The sequence below is a fragment of the Varroa jacobsoni genome, unplaced genomic scaffold (assembly GCF_002532875.2).
Source record: "Varroa jacobsoni isolate VJ856 unplaced genomic scaffold, vjacob_1.0 scaffold_1248, whole genome shotgun sequence".
In the NCBI taxonomy this organism is placed as follows: Eukaryota; Metazoa; Arthropoda; class Arachnida; order Mesostigmata; family Varroidae; genus Varroa; species Varroa jacobsoni.
In genome coordinates this window covers 374,892-394,562 of record NW_019214150.1, presented here as the reverse complement: position 1 = coordinate 394,562, position 19,671 = coordinate 374,892, and the positions used below count along the sequence as shown (strand labels likewise).

The window sequence follows — 19,671 nt, the reverse complement described above, 5'->3', positions numbered from 1 at the left end:
GGCCCGTTCAGTAAGCTCTCTCTTTTCGTTACATCCTTCGTTACGATTCTTTCCATTGTTACTTCCTTTGTACTAGATAAGAATATGCCGTCTACTATACACGGGTCCATCAACTAAGTGTTCTGTTCAAGACGTGGCCTTTAAAATGAATTTATACATCTATATGGACGCGCGCCTATTCGAAAATACGTACAGGTTAGGCAAAACACATCTACAAACTTTGCCAGCTTACGTGTGTAGATGCGTGTGGCAATCGTGTTATATTCCAACATCTGGCTAGCTACTATTAAAGCTCCAATATCGGCAATTTCGACGGGTAGTTATATTAGTCGTTGAAATGATCACTTCAAGAGCAATTTCATTGTTTAGCTTTTTTCAGGAGAGTGTAAAAAATAGCTCTGTTTATTTACTCGAATGACTGAGGGTGATAGTATGTAAATACAAGTTATCGTTTCGGGGCATAGGTATCACATCCATCGGCAGGCTTTGCAGACATACGAGTATGCTACTCGGTAGCTCGGCTGAGCTCGTAAGGCCCTGCGGAGAATTTCAGCTGCACTGCAAACACGTGTTAGTTGAAGGACTGATAGTGTGCCGCGCTCGCAAAACTTGTCAAGGGCCTTTCTCTAATACACCCGACGCCCTATGAAAGAGACGTTGCCATAGCTAATCCATTAATGCTAGTTAAATTAAATCAATTAATTATCTGTCCTATTTATCGAAATTTGCTGACTCACAATTTCCAATACGTCAACAATAAAGCTTCCGCATTATTTGCTTACGCTTTGCAAAGCATAGGACTACCTAACGTAGAGCGCAATGCTAAAGATCACTTCCTGCGGTGTGACATTTTAGCTTCGATCACATTTTGCACACGCTCAGGTACATGCATGCACACACACTCACACACAAAAAAACACACACACACACACTCAGATGTGTACAGTTTCGAAATTATGCGCACATATTTGGCAGAACGAAAAAGTCACGCAGAAAACAATGCAAATATATAAACGACGTTTGTCACGAATAGGATTGTTTTCTGGGAAGGACTATATATTCGACTCTAGGGCGAAAATGAAAAGAAGATGTATTTTTCGAAAATTCAACTTCATGTCCTTTTTGCAAACTTCGAAGAACGGTTCAAGCGTCGTTAAAAAACGTCCAAGAAGGTAAATTTTTTCGTATTTTCTATCAGCAGCCCGTTATTGCCATCGTGTTTTTTTTGTCAAGAAGCACGAGAGGAGTTCCAACAGTCGCTGGAATCATTTTAGAGATGGTTCAGGCATAAATGTGACTTCTATTCATAACATATTATATACAGTGAAAAGGTTAACGGCTAAGTAGTCAACTCAATATAACACAGACGTATCCAACCTTGACTTTACTGTTTTAGACAACAAGCTTTTTTTGAATTTGGCCGGTTTGACTTCGGTCTGTTCCGATGCGATGAAACTGTGAATGACGGCATCAAAACCGCATTTTCTACTATCGCCCGGTGGTTCAGCTCCAACACATCTTCAGGCATATGCTTCAACTAATATTTCTATTGCTTATCGTGTGCGCGCATCTCCAGCGCTAGTATACTTTATTTGGCTTCCCGTTGCGAACATTTTTTTTTCATTTAATACACAACATTCTAAATGTCAGTTGACGTTTACTGGAAACAAGCTGTCAGTGTTCGTATCTGTAGGATATCAGAACCAAATGTCAGACCGTGTTGGATCTGGCGAAGATTCCAGAACTGCGATGACGATTAATGCGGTGTAATGGGAACGCCGATAATAACCACCATCTTGAAGATTTGCTTTTGAACATCAGTTGTTACAAGCTGATATAAAAATCATTGAACCTTTCCGAGCTCAACGTAAACAGATGAAGTTCTAAAAAATAACAAGAATTATTGATCTAAAACTTGACAGTAGTAAATTTCGCATGGAGGAGGCATACAATAGTAGCTAAGTGCTTCGTAAATAACATTTTACACCATTCACTATTCATTCAATTATAAGCAATTGATAAGTTATACTATTTAACTATTATGTATCTGATAATATCTTCACCATTGGGTGTCAACAATATCTAGATACGTGTAATTTTGTATGCCGTTTTACGTAATAGAGACGATTTTAATCTAAATGTCGTTACAAAATTCCTTAATTTGATCATTATTGTCAGATGTGAATCTAATCGATACGAAAGAAGAGGAATATATATATATATATAACGTATGTCATTATATACATCGATAGACAAGAGTCACTTGGAAGTAAAGCATAAAATAATCAGCTTTTGACAGTCTAATTAAAGAACCGCACCATGGGCCGGCCAGTTTTCTTCCTCCTTCAGCCATCTTGCTGGTGTATACACGGTTGGACCGATCTTCATTTATAGCCTTGTCCTCTGTAATCACGTGGTCTCGTAGAACAGGTTATCAGAGTTAATGAAGTAAGAAAAAGTGGCATGACTCCAGTTTGGCATTTTCAAAATGATTCAAGCAACGATCTTTTTCATTAAGGAGCGTAATCCTTACTCCTTGAACTGTCATTCAATCATAATATAAGAATGACATGTCCAAGTTTTGTCAGATTACGGAGTTATTTGTCTTCTAGGACCTCTTCTGGAACAGCAGGCTAGACAATCACAATGAAAGTAGTATTTTATCCGGGCCTCAAAGTTTTCAATGCATTCTCATCATGCAATAGTCATTAACCACAGCGAAAGTGCATAGTGCTTCTCTATTAGACAGGAACGGCTTCTGGAAGGCCACGCTTACGCTGAAGCTTCGACATTTTAGCGATATAGTTTCCCGCTTTCAAGGTCCACAACGAAGTGACGCTCGAGTTTCCGGGCCATTAACTTCATTTTACTGTGGTCGAAAAGCCTCTATGAGCAACCAAAGCAGACTTCAATTAATTTCTCTTCAGCGTGCAAAAGATATTACGGCTAAACCGATATAAACAACGAGTTTATGACATTTATACTACGTTATTGTTAAAAGTCTAGTTCACAAAATGCATGATCATTTCATGTTTTTTTGCTCTAAAGTACGTTTAGCCAATAACCTTACTAGTTGCGTGCACAAACGTGCAGAGACAGCCGAAATTGATCGAAACACAAATTCGAAAAAATCATTGTTGTGTGGCTCACAAAGCCTACAGGAAACCTGCATAGACAGAGAGAAGGGCAATGATTTGGACTTCGTTCTAGTTGACTGGAGAGCAACAATTACCGTAGAAGAACAGATATAATTGTATCAATGGAGTATGTACGCAAGCCACGAAACACTGTCGGCTTGATATGTCAATTAAAGGTCAAAGAGGTTCTGTAGACGTTAGCTCATTGAGTACTGCAATACAAATCCAATTTTTTTCCCTGTAATAGGGAAAAAGATGCACCTCTTTAATCGAGGCGCTACAAAGGCGCGAACGCTTGTAAATGTGAGAGCATCCTCGAGTATATTTGCCTACATCGAGCGGTAGGCAGTCCTGAAGGTAACCTAACGACAAAGAAGTGACGCTTCTGCAATATCAGAATTTGCGAAGAGAACTTTTTTTCTCCTAGAAACAATTACCTTAAAAGCGATACGTAGAAAATAACGTTAACATGGATGCAAATGCTACTACTAAACATGTTTGGATTTGCATCGACACCAGGTTGAGTAGGTAGATTACCATTATGTTGTTCACTAACTAGAGTGTTACGCATTTTGCCAGAACGATTTGTACTTTTCCGTCCAGGGTTTCCTATGATCTAAAAAAACAATAGTATAAGACGTTCGTTATAAACCCTTAACTAAAACTATGCATACAACGCTTGATCAGACTCCTGAATTAGAACTGTAATAAAACCTATTCAGGCAGATATATTACCTCAATTTGCCTATTGTTGAGTAGACCCATTCAGCTTGATGTTGCATAGAGTTTTTTTTATTTTATTTTTTTTTATAGACGTCCGCACCGTATAGCATCTTTATTCGTTTCCATATAAAGGGCCCAACTGAGCTAATTTCAATGCCTTTGCCAAAATAAGTACTATTCAACAGGATGGAGGTGTAACACGCTAAAAGCTTTAAACGCCGGCCAGATAAGTTATCTTCTATCTATGTACGTGCATCACCTATAAAAGCGGTAAAAGGCCTCTTCTAGCAGAATTAAGGGGCATACCGCTTTACAAGGCCGCTTCATCAGCATGGGATAATTTTGTTCTAAATCGGCTTGCAGAATTTTAAATGTCTACCTAGGAGAATACCAGATTGGTAGCTGAGTGTCCTATTCATATACTGGTTATCGTATAAGATTAGGCACAACCAAATTCAAACAAGAAAAGGCTTGAATATTGAAAGGTGTGGACTGTGCCTTCGAAACTTAAAATATGCCACACGTCTTACAAAAACGTGCAGAGATTGAAGTAGATCTAAAAATATCTGCAGACGGTTTCACATAGATGGCAACAATGGCAGACGTTGTAGTCGCCGAAAACTATAGGCAGTCTGGCTTTCGCTACGTTAGCCTAGGCGAACGCTTGCACCCTTATTTCCGAACGTTTCCAAGAGACTCAAAATTCCTAGCAAACAAAGTTGATGAAATTGAAGTTGCTTTAGAATAGTTCGGCGTAAAACCACCCCTTTCCACGTTGGAGCCAGCCAACCGTAAACAATATTTAACGGCCATATCAAACGTAAGACTAAATCTATTTAAATAATTAGCAGATTAGTTCAACGAGCAAAAATTGACTTTCTCCTTCGTGGACTAACCTTGCGACGTAGACGAAATGTACTATATAATATCTACTATTAAGCGTGCTTTATGATACATAACTGTGACGTGCTCATCTAATCATTGATAAGTATCACCATTTGTTTTATTCTGCCTTCTTCCTTTTGAAATGGGTGTGCCAAATGTTTTGAGTTTACAAAGGTCGGTACGAGGGTACATTCTGGAATTACTTAAAGTAGGTGAGATCGCGACGTGTCCAGCAATCGAAAATGCTTACTGAGAATTTTCGGATTTCCTTCTGTCTGACAAATCGGATTCCGACAGTCTTCAACGTGTGCCTACCTACATTTTAATTGCAGACAAACAAAAAAACCGAAAATCCTAACTTCCATCCATTCACCCTTTACCGACTCTTTCCTCCAAGAAAGAAATACGTTTTCATTTTATAGAGAGCTAATCTTACCAGGTTATTTTTTATTACAGGACAAATTTCTAGCATGTTCTTCTTTTATGACCAATTAATTAAGTCTAAAGGCTCCGTCTTTGGCAAAAATGATTAACAGTCCGACCTTTTTTTGGGTATGAATACTGGTGGTGAAAGCCATCTCGAAGAATGGAATCGTAGCGGAAATGAGATTTGAGAAGGTCTACATGTCTGACAAGATCACGCTTTTAATACGGACAGAACGTATACTTGCCGGAAGACTGTACAAGACCTCCTAAAGTGGTACGACAGACATAAGAATTAATGTACGCGTCTCAATGTGCACTCGTCTCCGAAAGATTGCATTCTGTGTATAGTGTAAATCGTAAAAGTACACTGCTTATTTTTACTTTCGCAATATAATAGAATAGGAGTACAAACATTTTTCTATTGCCATCATAGAAACAAGCATGACCCTCAGAGACGTTCACACGTGTACGACATACGGTATATCGGCTCCTAGTAGCTGGCGCTTAAGGTTGCTTTCGTTAGTGTTCAATTTTATCTTAAAAAAACCCAGACCGTATACCAAAAGTTGTTTAATTTCAATTATCCCCGAGAAGTTAGAATATTTGTTAAGTTGTCTGTAGAAGCCTGTTCATATCGGCTTAAGTAGTCAACTTAAATAACTTTTTTCATATGTAGAACAATAACACTCAATTAAACATTATGTCGTTTGAGTGATCAGATCAAGCCAAAAATGCCACGAATTTAAGCAGACGTCAGCATTCGAAGTGCGATTTACAGAGGCACTGTATCAGTATTTAATTGCTTTACTATTGCGTCATGTATACTTGTTTCGTGCAAACAATTATTCTTAATTACAACCCATAAGAAGGCTTTTAATTCATGTACACTTAGATCTATCTCGTACGCCGCGATCAAAAACGTAGAGGACTTAAAACAAGCAAGCACTCGATCGTCATCAAAAAGATGGAACCAATCAATGCAGCCTAAGATTCAAGAGAATCCCTGCATGACCAAGGAGTTCCAAGATATGTTTACTTACCCGATGCCGCGGATTTACAGCAGGAAAAAGCTTCCAATTTACAAAAAAATGCAAAGCCAAAAAGTCAAGCTCGTCTAGACCGTTCTACTGTAGGCGGAAAACTATCTAAAAACGCATGGTAACGACTCGGCAAAGCTCAATGTAAATAAACAATAGTTCTTAGTAATTCATTTATTATGTATGGGGTCAGAGCGCTATGTCAATTTAGTTTGAATTATATTTCCTGCTTCTTTTTATTAGGGTACTGGTTCAAATAAAAGTTCCAGGGCCACCGAAGAGTACGTTCAAATCTTTAACCGCAGAACGTGCCCTAAATTAACTTCAGAGAGAATTTAACATCATAATAATATCTTCTTACGGTCCTAGCGACGAGCCTAGATCCAAATCGATTAACGCTCAATGGTGCCGGACATCGTATCTCTTCAATCTCACTAAACACTCAATGGATGTTGCTAAGAGAAAGCGTTTCTGCCTGCGACATTCCGACCGGCAGACGATTTGGTTAAAAATAGTTTTACAGATGTCACTTGCGATACTAGCTAGGTTCACTTTTTCATTCGAAGGTTTCTTTGATGAATGGGACATCTTTCCAGATAGAATTATTTCGCAAAGCGTATTACCACTCCCTTATCTCAAACAGATTTATTGGCGTACTTCAATGCGCTGACATACCTCAGTGGACCTTGTTTCGATGGGCTAAATTATTATTTTTATACAGCAAACCTTTGCGTTCTACTCCGCGAAACCGTGTGGATTTTTCATGTTGCTGATCTTTCGCTCCGGATCTTGAATAAGTTGAAAATTAGTATCTCGACAATAGAAGAGAAATATTTGGCATGCACCAACTGAAATATTGTACTAGGTACTCAGACTGATTTTCGCCAGATAAAGATATCTGATTAAGCACAAAGTGTCCCTAAAGTAATAATATAACAACAGATTGATCACTGTTATTATGCACGGCCCATTCATAATAGACAGACAAAATGCGGTCTTACTCTCCCAAATAGACAACAAATAACAACACAGGCCTGATTTAGACTTCCACTGAAGAATTGGCGTACTTGTCAGTTCTTACTACCGTCAGCGTATGTCGCCATTATTTCGAACAGCGAGAAACCCTTTTCGGGTGGCAAAGTCAACTTCATTAACCAACGGTCAATAAAAGAAAATGAGATCCACAATGCTCAGGACAACCGTTATTTACTTTTGTTCTCCTTCCTTCAATCGTCCTTTGCACCCCATCCAGATGCCGCGCGCTTTATCGAATCGCTCAGTATGACAAATCTGCACCTATAGGTCTGGCAAGAGCAACTATAGTTTCCGAATACCGGTCGATGCCCTGTAACAAGGCAAAAGTACTCGCATAGGGACATAAGTTCCTATAAATATAGTTCAAAAAGAAGGCCTTTTTTTATAACTCGTTGCTAGAACATTTGCGGGGCCAGAATATTATTTATCTAAGCGGACGGCATTATCGCAAGCCGAGATTAAAGAAATTAGAAAAATAGGCCCGTAACTAAAGCACGTATTGCAGTTCAGCTGTACGTTATGTGAAAATACGAATCAGAATTTTGAGAGATATAAGATCTCTATAAGAATGTCTACAACAAGGCATCGTATCTATTGGAAGTCTACAACATTATTGTGATGGGTTTAAAGTAAACTCGTCCAACATTTTACATATTCTAATAAAACAAACTCACCACGAAGTAGCGTTCGGGAGTGTTGTCGGGAGTGTTCGGTATTGGCCAAGTGTAACGTAAATGAAGTTCAACGGAGGAAACCACTAGTTGTTTGATGATATTATTACTGTTTTATGTTTTTCACAACACCTAAAAGTAACCAACATTGCCGATTAGGGAAACTGGTGCTGTTAGCGCACTGACGAACTGGATACGCGATCTACAATATAAACATGTTGAACTAGTAAAAGTGCCCATTATTCCACCTTCCACCCTAGACTGCCGCTACACAGTCTTTTTTATACCAAAGAACCCGACAGCAATCGCATAGAAACGTGCGCGTTAACTAAAGAAGACACTGAATAAACTTCTGGTAATGAATTTCGATAAGAAATATGCCTATTGATAGGAACTGTTTTAAAAAGGACCTCCATAGGTGAAGTTCCGTCACGGTTAAGCGTTTCAATAAATCGATAGAAATCTAACGTATATGTAAAGCAGGATGTCTCGGTTGATAGCATCGATATTTCAACCTGACGCACCCAAAACATACCCGTTGCCTATTATACGGTTATTTTTGTGAATAGAGAGCGTTGTGTTTATGAAATTTACCGTTATTCGAATGAGTAAAGCTAAAGACATCGGAATACGATATATATACGCATATATATACGATATATATTTCGCATCTGTATGTGTATACAGTAATAAATACCTCCTAATTTGGACGCGGGCAGAGCTAAAAAGCTCCTACCCACTATATATAAAAAGAATAAAATTATATTAGAAAATAACAATGTAAATATATAAATATTTGACAATGTTTAGTGTTTTGGATTACGTCTGTTGTGCCAATATCATAAAGAAAAAAAAGTGTTATGTACATATAAATATCACTAATAAACCTGGAGAATCTTAGTTGATGAGTCCTCAACGCTAACCATAAATAGTGTATACTTGAGCCTTCACTGATCGCAAGTATGACTTACCTGCTTTAAGGTTGTTTTTCTTACGTGATCAAAAACTAATTTACTACAAAGAAAAAGTAGGAAGTTTCAGACATCTGCAAGTTTAAGCTTCTTCGCTACATTGGAGTCTAAAAAATCTATTTTCTCTCCGGATAATAAAGCTATTCTTATTATAATTGTGTTGACAATTTACACAGTTTAGGTGTATATGCTTCCATGTTGCAGAAAACCACGTCAAAGCCAGTGATTTAGAAACATGTTTGTCGTCACGTATAGAGACAGGCGAACATTCTTCATTATGATATACATCATTTTGTACAAATTAACCGATTGAATATACCATAGGACAAATACACGTTAACACATACGGCATAAGTACTTGTACATTTGTTGCTAGTGATTCTTTGAAAGCTGTTATCCGCTGTATTCAAAATAAGCTAATAAGGGTAAACAAATAAAGAAAATACGTTTTCTTAAGCGTGTTCTATGTGACATGCGAAGACTAAGTAAATCTCTGAACGCGTATGTACCTCAAGAAAAAAAAGAAAAACTTGTATCCACACCGAAAGCGTTTAGTTTTCCGATAGGATATTTATTTCGTTGATAGAGAAAGTACACAAATGATATCTCTCAAGGGCAAGGGGGAGGGGCGACGGAATCCTCGTTTTACTCAATTGTAAATATAAGGGCATCAATTGTAGACCTCCTTTCGAAAATAATTCGATCTAAGTTTAATTGTTACTGCTCATACAATGTATATAAGCATCTGCGCGACGGCACCATTTGCAGATGACAAAATATATACTTGAAGAACTTCTATTTTGCATAATTTGACAATACATACGTAAAAGTGACACAAAGACAGGACAATGTGCAATATGTAGATTGGGCCAGGCCGAAGGCAGCGCATGGCTAAAAACCTATTAAAGTAGAACCCTAGGATAAAACAATGTTTTTGAATACACAACGAGTGTTAGCATTTACGGCTCAAAGATATAACTAATCCCTAGTCGTGATAAAACGGCATTTAGCGGTAGGTCCTTTAGACATACGATAAAATATTATTCAAGTCCATCTCATTTTTGTCATAAAGGAATAAAAAAGGGTTAGAATGAACCAGAGAAGCTATAATAAACTTGGTGTTCCTGGCTGGGCTGCATACTTTGACTTGCAATTATACATCTTCAAAGTAGCATTGGAAGACAGAGTTATTACTTAATGGAAACTATCAAGCGAACTCTCACAGTAAAATCCTTCTTTATTAAACTCTAGATAAACTGTCCGTTTCAACTATTACACAGCATCGCATATGGTTCAGAGGATTACTTGCCAGTCCGAGCATTTTTGGAGACACTTAAATTATTTCATAGAACAGGTAGAACCCAACACAATTCATATGCAAGACGTAATCTTGTACAGGAAAGTCTTCAGACACTTCAATAGGTGCGATCTGTGAGCCGCATTTCGACTATTCGGACCAACAAGAAACCATCGTTTGCCTACCAGATCCTTCTATTACGTGGATTAGTGTACGTGAAATTAGCTTGAACGTCATGGGCTCCGGTATCGAATCATGATCAGTTCAGGCTTCAACTGTTCAGGCTTTTAAGAACCAGAAATTTAGCCCAATAATTATGTTTATTTATATAGAGATGCGTTAACATAATGGGTGATGCAGCAGGCTATACGGCCGGCCAGCCATGACCCAGTGGTTTCCACCAGGTGTTACATAGCTGTTCGAACTCAGGTAATTGGCCTGCTAATACATTTGCGGGCACGACGGTATCCATAAGCCGAATCCTTGCAAGAGTCTAATATTGCTATGAATCATTATCGTAGCCGGCAGCGCCCAGCGAATGACAGTATCTGAAGGACATGCGGTCTTCTCTTTACTCATACCCTACCCTATCTATTCCCCAGGTTCAATTCCAGGATTTTTTTAGAAGCCTGAAATAGTTGTTTGCTTAAATCAAGTTGTTCTCCAACCGCCATCGCGAATAGATATCATTACCCCGTTGGCTTTTGTAATTGTTTAGATCTGCCTCTCTACCCCCGACGGTGGAAGTCGCAGTTCAGTTGCAAGACTGAGTTAGCGGATATGTACTCGTACATGAGACTAACACGATGTAAGCCTCGACCTCTGTGGTGCCGCAGCTATCCAGATGACAATGGGTCGAAGAAGATAGCACGGCAATCATCTATTGCTTCAATACCGTGCAGTCAGTCCAGCATAATAATAATAATAGCCCGTAATATCTATTTTACTGCCATCACAGGTGCACTGGCCTCCTGTGAAGCTGGCCCTTAACGCTTAAATTTTACTAGGATCGGTGTCGTTGGTCAAGCTTTCGCTGTAGCTGTTTTGATCCGATGATGAATTAGGGTGAGTTTGTTGTAGTTCTGAGGTAGAATCTGCGCTTCACTTCACTTCACTCGTAAATTACGTAGGATAGACTTCATGGATATAACTGGTAACATGCAGAGGCGAGTTCTGTATATGAGGCTGTCACGATCGCCCAGCCCAAGCCGATTTATCAACTGTGTCTCTAGCAACTGCAATGGAACGGTACTACGCGATGGCGGCGCGTTCTCGGCCAATTAACTGGAACAATTCTGACTCGATAATACCCCCTCAAAATAGACCAGCTCCACATGTAGGTTTAAGAGGTGGATGCCCGTATTAGCCTTAATTATCATATGAATCCCCATCAATTGACCTAGTATATTTTTGGTTTTTTTTTTATAGTTGATTGCGATTGAAGTTTTGGTATTGGAGGAATAGATTGGAGGGCAGTTGCTTTCTTCATAGATCAAAACCTCATAGCTTGTAGAATGCAGCAGGTTGATTAGTAATACGTTTCATAGGTGACACCATTGCATCGGGTTGATGCGACCTCATAATCAATGATGAATTGCAACGTAAAGTAGCTAAGTTCAAAATTCTCAGATGCTGAGTTCACATCTACTTGCGATAAGCATTAATACTTCAGTTTTTTAAGGCCACACTAAGCTGTCTAAGCACCAAGGCTTGCTCCTTCACTGTGTTGATCTTAACGAGAACATACGTAACTAAGGATCCGAGGTTCCCATCTTCCGATCGAAACATTTTATCGTACCTCGACAATGTAGTCAAGGGCGATGCCGTTATTCAATTACTCGGCCCAGCTTTATTTCGTTCAGAAAACTCGTGACTCGAAAGTATATTTACCAATTATTCGCGTTCAATCTAAATTGGATAAAAATGGTAAATACAGGTGTTTTTTGCAATACATAATCGTAGTTGGGTTCTGTCGCTAGCCCTTGTGACTTCGAATCAGTATAATCGTTATTTTCATCTCATGGACAAAAGTTTACAACGATCACAGATGTAGATGTTACCTTGATAAAGATACTCTATAAACGCTACAGAACCTATAGATTGCATATCTGATGACTACACTGCTGTATCTTCCCGTTTCATATTGACCATAATCATGGTATTGAAGATAAAATCGATTCGATATCCATTATTTTGTCATGTCCGAAGTTGTCATTGTGTCCTTAGTAGAGCATATTGTTCCAGATGAAGAGCTTCTGGAATAATGAGCTAGCTAACAGGTAACTAGCTATATTCTAGCTAGCATATCTTTCATTGAGGGATGAATAACCACGAGTATTTTTGGAAAGCCAGACATCAGTGTCCAGAGCAGCTCGTAGATTTATTGTCGTAAGTTTATTTGGAACTTCTAGTTCTACATTCTAATTCGCTCCTATTTTCAACTTTTCTACGTACTATTGAGATGCATGTGATTTCCAAGCACGGAGAAACGATTCGCACGTTTCTTAGTCTAGCCAGGTACGTCAGACCCTGCTGGCTTTCCACCACGCGTGTTGTTGTTATTGATAACCTATGCTTTCTCGGGGTTGACGTCTAATCGTCGCCAAAGACGTGCGAAACCGTCGTTGCTTCGAATAGGACTGGCTGCTGCCGTCGTACCGCACGATTTTAACTGTTTTTACTGTTTTTTACCGCACGGATTAACTGTTAGATATCTAATCATAATGGGTCTAAAGGAGTCAGCCACGAGCAAAGCGAAAATAGGGTTATATTCCTAATTGTGACGAATGATAAAAGTTTCAAACATACGCGAGATTTTGCTATGCCAAGATTATGTTAGAAGAGGCAATGCTAGCGATTATGTTCTAAATATGTCTTTCGGGCGACCGCCGCAAGATTTCTTCATAACCGTAAAGCCAAATAAGAATTTTCGGTAGCTTTATTACAGCAATCAAGCATAAGCGTCAAAATTTTACATCGGCTAGATCCTCAATCATAGAGGACTTGGCTATATAGACCTTTTTTTCTCGAAAAATACTATCGGTAAATCCGCAAGGGCATTAGGTTGCATAAACAGGGTGACCTTGGTATGGATGCGTGTCGAGAAATCATCCTGTTATCGACCCTTTCCCAACATCAAAAAGCAAACCAGAAAACCCTTTCGAAATGAATTAAAACCAGCCTTTGTCGAACTCGATCAATTACATAGGCGATGTTTGAGCTTGGCCAGTCGTTTTGCAATAGCAATTTCAACTACGGGATGATCATCGTAAATGTTTAACCTAGTTAGAGTTATTTTGGCAGTTTTCAACCTCGGTCTAGGACAAGTAATAGTAGTGGAAAATGTCGTTCTTACTTCTAAACTTAAAACTACTTTATATATATATATATATATATATATGGATACTTTTGGTACTAAACGTATTTTTTGCTGTTATGTAATAATAATCGCTTTAAAGCAACAGAAAAAGGTGTGATTTCTTACGGACGGAAAGATTCTATTCAGAGATCGTTCGCGGATAATACGTGCCATAGGAAAAATAGGTTTGGCTTAATTTTGTCATGACACAAATGACCATATTGTCAAACAACGTGTATGTGAACCACCAAAGCATCATTTAACAATTTCAGTATAGTACAGATATACTCTTAAGTCCTATATCGTATTAAAATCATGCTTGATATAATGGATATTGTACTTTTATAGTAGTTATAGCTTTAGCTTATCTGAAACTGTTTGCGGGTTGAACTTCAGTGCTACGCACTATTAGCAAACGAAGCTAAGTGAGTATGTACATTTGCTACTGAGCTTTATGAAAGAATAATGAGTTTAAGACAAGTGGCAAGACTCAACGCCCAACGATTGAACTTCTACTTTCGAAGCTAGAGGGGCTTATAGTTTCTTTCAAAGATCCGTAAAACAACGCGTGTAAATAGGTCTCCAGCAAGATAACAGTTAGTTACTGGTGTAATCATTTCAGAACGAAAATTGAGAGCCATATTGGAGTGACCAGGACCTCAAACGTAAAAACGAATTACTATAATTACAGAAGCTCTCAAAACCTAACGTGTTTACTGTTCTTCCGGTTGACTCAGTATGAAATTTTTCGAAGTACGTGTTATACGGTAGCGAAAACTAAAGAACAGAAAAAAGATGCCTTGCAAAGCTGGTCTAGAACGATGAAAAACGTATGATACACGCCCTGCAATAGATCTGTTTGAGGCACGATGCCGTTATAGAAGAAAGGTAAGTCGGTCTACGATAGGTCCACCAGAGAAGAATCGAGCGGTATCCACATAGAACATGGTATAACGGTGTAGGCCGAAGTAATATTCACGACGGCTTTCAAAAGCGAATTTTTCAATTTTGGTGAGTCTTCTGTGAGGGCCAACAACAACAACAACGGAAAGACACTAATACAGAAAAGCGGCATAAAGCGCAAATGACGTACATTCAGAAGAGGAAGTCGATGTGCCCGCATTTCTTGCAGCTCCCTTATTGTTGCATAGCAAGATCCCTCAATCATAGGAAGATGGAATCTCATTCATTTAATAGAAATTAATTGCACATGTCCTTAGTCTGTTTTTATGATATGCGACATCGATTCGAGTCTGTCTTTAAATAGTAGCCCTGTTTAACATTCACCTTATTGACGAGTTCCTTTGTTGGCTAACGCCGTCTCGCTTAGATGATGATTGATGAAGCTTAACGTTTACTTCACAGTAAAGTCACAGAGCCGTAAGAGCCTTTTAGTCCGTAGTCGTAAACAGAAACGAAATGTAGAATGAAACTATAAGTCAGAACGCCGTCCCAATGAAATAATTTCTTGTGGGAATAAGTCTACCAACTTTGAATAGTGCTCAAATAAAACAAGGTGCCTCTAGATTTATTCTTGCTGTAGCTTTTACTGAGGATTATGAAGGAAGGTCTATCGCAGGTATCTGATTAAGACTTACTGCGTTCTTTGTTGGGCAAAGGGCGTTGGTTCTACTATGCATAGACTTTGTTACCCTATAAATGCTAGCTACAGTATAGAAGTTTGATTGGTCCCCCACAACTTATATCTTTAAGTTCTAGTTACGCCACATATTTCACAGTCTGCACCTTTGAAGCTATATGTTGTTTCAAATGGTTCCGATGAAAGGAAATTAAATACCTGCAATATATTTTTATATTCGGCTCAAAATTTGGGCAAACCTTGGCGAACTCTTTATCGTATGAGTTCATCCCTCATTCTCAATACAGAAATAAAGTCAGTTATTTTCTTGAGTAAACCAGCAAACACGGCACGGTGAAAAACAACATGTCGTCGTCCAATCTACACGAAAAGCTAGCTATTTTCCGGTGTATTTACATTGTTATTATATCGGTATCAGTACAAATCTTAATATGAGAACGTCGATCCGTTCATTTGTGCTATCAAGATGATGTTTATAAAATTGCAAAGGGAACATTCGAAACAAACCCACAACCTTCGGCTTAGGACCTGAATCAAAGTTCTGATTGCAATGTATAGTGGTTGTATAGAATAAATACGACTGTCCAAATGATCCTTCTAGCACCTGTGCAAGAAGTGCATAAGAATATCCGTTGTTATTTAATTTTAACCTTAAAAACAACTCATAAGGATATGTCCAGATTTAGATATGCCATTCTGTGCCGAAGTGCAAAAAGTCAAAAATTGCAGCATATTTTGCCTAAGTACTAATAGCCGCCCCTACACAGCTCACATTTTTAATAGCATTTTAAACTAGAAACGAAATTGTCATTTTTCATTCAGCGGCAACCTAAAAATTTAAATCTTTGAGCTTAATGACAAATAGATGCTGCAAAGAGTAAGGCTTACCGTTCTGTCTAAAGGGAGGGCTGAACTCGCGCAGAAATAGGAACGTCCATATTTCAAGCTAGAACTAGCGGAATATTTCTCTGTAGAACGTGAAAGTTATCCCGAGTACGACTCAAGGTCAACAAGTGAAGACTGCAATGTCGAAATTTAGCCTCAGATGAAAGCAAAGTTATAGTGCGCTATTTCAAGGTCAATAAAAACAAGATGTTGTGGCAAAAAATAGAGTGACAATATACGCCCATCACTTCTAGCTAAAGGAGTTCAGAAAGAACCTTTCTATTTACGTGGACACAGCCATTGAGATGAGAGTATATTGATCCGAACTATTTCATATTGTGCACCTGTGACAGAAAACGGTATCGCTATAGTTTGCGAAGTAAGAAGGACGAACAAAAATATCAGTCAAAAGAAATCCGTGGATTCTTTCTGTTTGCCATGTCCGAGTTGTACCATCTCCAGGTTTAGCTAATGGTATGTAAAACGTGTTACTACAATTATAACTATAAAACCTGTATAAATAGAGGAAGTTATGCTGTTAGTCAACGTGAGAGAAGTTCTATACAAAAAATATCTTTACAGACAAGCGTTGATGTCGGAATATAAATTATATACGCGCGATCTGAGAACATAGGTCAATACATATGATAAAGCGAGGTAAACCTCGGTATTGTATTTCCCTTACATCTATCCAAATCGTATGCTGAGTCATTTTTCAATTTGAACTTACGCCGCAAAGGCAGCTGAACCGCGACGAGCTGGGTGGATGTAGTCAAGGTTACGGCAACGTTAGCTCATGTCAATTAAAGGGCCCACAGGCAGGGCCTTGGACGGCGTCCAGCTTCATAGACGCTCAGTTCACGCACACAAAAATGCCGCCAGACATCGGAGATCAAGAGCGAGGTTAGCGACGAGACGGGTTTTGTTGAAGGTAAGCAGCCTTTAGGCTGTACGACGAAAACCTTGGAAGTCGACATGAACAGCCCACAACGTCGCAATTGCAAGTTGCACCGGACATCTCTTGGCTGTAGACGAGGAGACGGAATCTGCGTCGGTGATTGCCACAACACGAAACGCATGGGACGCTTTGCACGTAGTCTGCACGAGAGGCGAACGAATTTTTTGTGCACGTCTTACATTGTTTAGCGGATTTTAGCAAGCCAACCATGTATATACGGTTATGTTTGTGATCGTACGTAGTTATATTCATAGACAGTATTTAGTTGAGCCATGTACGTGCGTATAACAGCGCAGTCAATTGGGCACTTTTCTGACGTTAGCATGGGGCAAACCTAAAACGACGGAGGTGTCTAATTTTAAATAGTTGTCGGCAATAGGCGCTAACGTGAGATTTTACACATCTAAGTCTGTGATAATTTTATGTTGTTTTTGACGAATGCTATATTGTTCGAAATTATATTCTGCTAACATGTATTAGTTTGAAAAGAAAGTTCCCGCGCTTCTCAAAAATTTTCCTCCTTTTTCAGCTCTCCTCTCTTGCTACATGGTATGGAAGCGCTCTTCCTACTCTATTGACTGGCGGTAATGGGTTGCGAGGGCAACTCTCTCTCGCAACTCGAAAGAGTTCCTTAGATCTAAATGCTCCAGGCGACAAAAAAATGCGTTTTCTATAATATGAATTTCGTCGAGGCTAAAATGCTGCCGAAACAACCAGGGGCATTTGCTTGGTTTACGGTAAAGATGCTACTAGTGACAGGACAGTCTAGGAATGGTTTGCTAAGTTCGAGAACGTTGGTTAAGACCTAGAGGTGCCCCTTTCTTTGGCCAACCGTCTGAATTTGATGCCGGCCACCTAAGGGTACTTCTGAAGTAAAATGGCTGACAAATAACTTGGAAAATGGATAAAAATGATAAACTGCAATTAACTAATAAATTACACGTCAATATCACCCGGGAGTCGGCGGCTTTAGGAAAGAACCCAAAACCCAGAAACAACCAGATCTCTCTATCCAAAAGAAAGTAGTGTAGTGGTACCGCTGGGGCCTGATTCACTGAAAATTTCATTCTACGAACCAGACAGTTAATCGGCATGTTTACTGCGTTTGGTTCCGTTAAGTCAGCTAACCTATTTAAGAGAAACAAGGTTAGGTGACCCTGCTCCATGATAACGCGAGGCCACACATCATAAACTTCGCCAGGACAGCCCTTTTGTATTTCGAATGAAGTGTTTCGTTGTATACTTAATATTCCTTCGAAGTTGCGCTAATAGATTTCTATTTTCATTAACCCTGGTAGGTGAAATTAGGAACCGTGCACCGAACGGTGCGGCCTTAGAACCTGACTGAGTCGATTATTCAACATTAAAAGGAATGAATAATTTGCTGATAGATTGCAGAAAGTCGTGAACAGTGACGGGCAATATAATAACTTGTAAAAATGTGATTGTTTCTATTCAGTAAGTTAAAAAACGCTTTCTTTTCAACCAAATGCATTATACGTTTTAGGTTTTTTTGAATCAAGTTTAGGTTCTCTTTTAACGGTCAGTGTGTATTTCTAAGTTATTAACTGTTCGCAATGATAGTCTATTAGGACAATTATTGGCCCATTGGTTGGATTTTCGAATATAAAAGTTTACGCTATAAAGCGTCAGCCAGAATTCGACCGTAGATAACGTTTTGTGGAAACGTTAATGAACGGTCCAGTTCTGTTGGTGTGAAGTAGTTAAAATTAATGAGAGTTACATTTGTACGGATAAGGCAGACATTTACGGTGACCGGGAAGCCCAGGCGTTTTGTCTGTTATTCATTTACGTCAATCATGTTGTTAAAAAATCAATAGTTTTTAGTTGTATAAAACCTTTATAATAGAAGTTTTTGTGCCTTAGTACAGCTAACGTTGCCGCAGATTCAAGGTGTAGTGCAGTCCAAATTGTATATCCGACGGCGAATTATATCTTTCATCATCAAGCTTCTCAGGAGTGATCATCACTTATAACAGGGTTCTTGTGCGTACTCATGCCGAGCAGCAAGCTCATGGTCATGGCCACATTTACCTTATAATTGCATATACGTGAATACCATACATATGTATTATAGGCTTATCTAGTCACACATAACAAGGTCGCAACGCCTGTTTGTTTCCAACCAGATAGAAAGCTGCGGAACTATATTTTGTCAAGATGGCGTGCCTGTGAGAAATGTTTTTTTTTTTTTTTCTTTTTTACAGTTCGGCACAATCGCAGCGTATGATGTCTACAAAAAATTCTCTCGATCTATATAATTCAATAATTTTTGAAAAAAATGTCCATAACTATCGTTACAGTTAGTATTACGCCCAATAACCATCAGTAATTACATAAATACTATATAGAGAGTATCTATATACATTTACTACTTTTACTTGACTTCGCTTTGTCCTGATCCTTCTAACCTTGCCGCAGCAAAAAAAGCCGAAAGTTGTCCTGGACAGCCCGTTAACAGCCTATGATTTTTATCGATACTTCGTATTCGATACGTTATTGCGAGACCTGTATCGACGGGATAGCTGCTCCTCTCAAAAACAGATTGAACATTACTAATACACTGAATAGGATTAATCCTTTCTTCTATATATTCTATATAAACGGTACTGGTAAGTGCGTGGCCAGACTTGTAAACCTCTGTTTGTTTGTAAAGTTAGCGAACTC

The 19,671-nt window shown here is 38.8% G+C and overlaps 1 long non-coding RNA gene across 1 annotated transcript; it reads right to left on the bottom strand.

The window, feature by feature from the left end:
• Positions 1 to 6,383: 6,383 nt before the first annotated feature.
• Positions 6,384 to 17,123, bottom strand: LOC111268010 (uncharacterized). The gene is made up of 3 exons (XR_002684966.2): positions 16,756 to 17,123; positions 7,918 to 8,046; positions 6,384 to 7,553 (listed from the first exon to the last, which is right to left on the bottom strand). It is a non-coding gene; the product is annotated as an uncharacterized LOC111268010 (long non-coding RNA).
• Positions 17,124 to 19,671: the final 2,548 nt, after the last annotated feature.